The sequence below is a fragment of the Myotis lucifugus genome, unplaced genomic scaffold (genome assembly GCF_000147115.1).
Source record: "Myotis lucifugus unplaced genomic scaffold, Myoluc2.0 scaffold_4, whole genome shotgun sequence".
Classification (NCBI taxonomy): domain Eukaryota; kingdom Metazoa; phylum Chordata; class Mammalia; order Chiroptera; family Vespertilionidae; genus Myotis; species Myotis lucifugus.
Window position 1 is genome coordinate 8,740,204 of NW_005871052.1, and position 1,680 is coordinate 8,741,883.

General features: G+C 36.3%; 1 pseudogene; it reads left to right on the forward strand.

Moving 5' to 3' along the window:
• The first annotated feature begins 397 nt into the window (after positions 1–397).
• Positions 398–1,061, forward strand: LOC102427281 (annotated as a pseudogene).
• Positions 1,062–1,680: the final 619 nt, after the last annotated feature.

Here is a 1,680-nt window from a genome sequence, read left to right on the forward strand (position 1 = left end):
CCTTTATTAAATCTAATAGTTTTTTGGAATCTGTAGTGTTTTCTATGTACAATACCATATAACCTGTGAATAATGACAGTTTTACTTCCTCTTTTATAATTTGGATGCCTTTTATTTTTTCTTCTTGTCTGATTGCTATGTCTAGGACTTCTAGTACTATTTTGAATAAAAGTGGTGAAAGTGAATATCCCTGTCTTGTTCCTGTTGGTAGAGGATATGGTTTTAGTTTTTGCCACTGAGTATGATGTTAGCTGTAGGTTTGTCATATATGGCCTTTAATACATTGAGGTATGATCCCTCTATTACTACTTTGCTGAGAATTTTTATTAAAAAAATGATGTTGGGCGTCTCTCCTCTCCTGGCCAAAGCCCGGGGGACAGAGCAGGAAGCCGGGACTATGTTCCCCAATAAGCTGACGGCCCTTGACTACCACAACTCAGCCAACTTCAACTGCAAAGATGAAACAAAATTTAGAAACTTTGTTGTTTGGCTTGAAGACCAGAAAATCAGACACTACAAGATTGAAGACAGAGGTAATTTAAGAAACATCCACAGCAGTGACTGGCCAAAGTTCTTTGAAAAGTATCTCACAGATGTTAGCTGTCCTTTCAAGATTCAAGATCGACCAGAAGCAATTGACTGGCTTCTTGGTTTAGTCATTAGACTTGAATATGGAGATAACACTGAAAAATACAAGGACTTGGTATCTGATAATACAAAAAATGCTGACAATGCAGCTAAAAATGCAGAGCCATTGATTAATTTGGGTGTTAATAATCCTTATTTTAAAGCTGGTGTAATGACTTTGGCTAACCTTCTTCAGATTCAACGTCATGATGATTACCTGGCAATTCGCATTTTGGTCCAGGAGCACCTGACCCAGGATGCAGTTGCTAAAGCAAATCAAGCAAAAGAGGGGTTGCCTGTTGCTTTAGACAAGCATATTCTTGGTTTTGACACAGGAGATGCAGTTCTTAATGAAGCTGCTCAAATTCTGTGATTACTGCGTATAAAAGAGCTCAGAGAGCTACAGACAAAAATTAATGAAACCATACTAGCTGTTCAGGAAATTATTACTGATCCAAAGACAGACCACAAACTGGGGAAAGTAGGATTTCATCCTCACACCTATTTAGTACAGTTGGGAACTATGCACTCCGTGGTATGTATTTCAAAATCAAACATCACATTTTCAAGGGAAGAATCACAGAAAATTGACTATGTTTTAGAGATTTACCATCATTGCTTTTTCTTTAATAAAGTTTGTGAAAGCGGAAAAAACGGTGTTGGATATTGTTGAATGCTTTTTCTGCATCATCGATATGATCATGTGATTTTTATCTTATAATCTGTTATGTGATGTATTACATTTATTGATTTGCAAATATGGTACCAGCCTTGTATCCTCGGAATAAATCCCACTTGTTAATGATGTATGATCTTTTTAATGTATTGCAGAATCTGTTTTGCTAATATTTTGTTGAGGATTTTAGCATCTCCATTCATCAGGGACATTGGCCTGTAATTTTCTTTCTTTGAAGTGTCTTTATCTGATTTTGGAGTTGGGGTAATGCTTCCCTCATAAAAAGAGCTTGGAAATGTTCTTTCCTCTTGAATTTTTTGGGAAACTTTGAGGTGGATAGTTGTTAGTTCTTCTTTGAATGTTTAGTAAAACTCCCT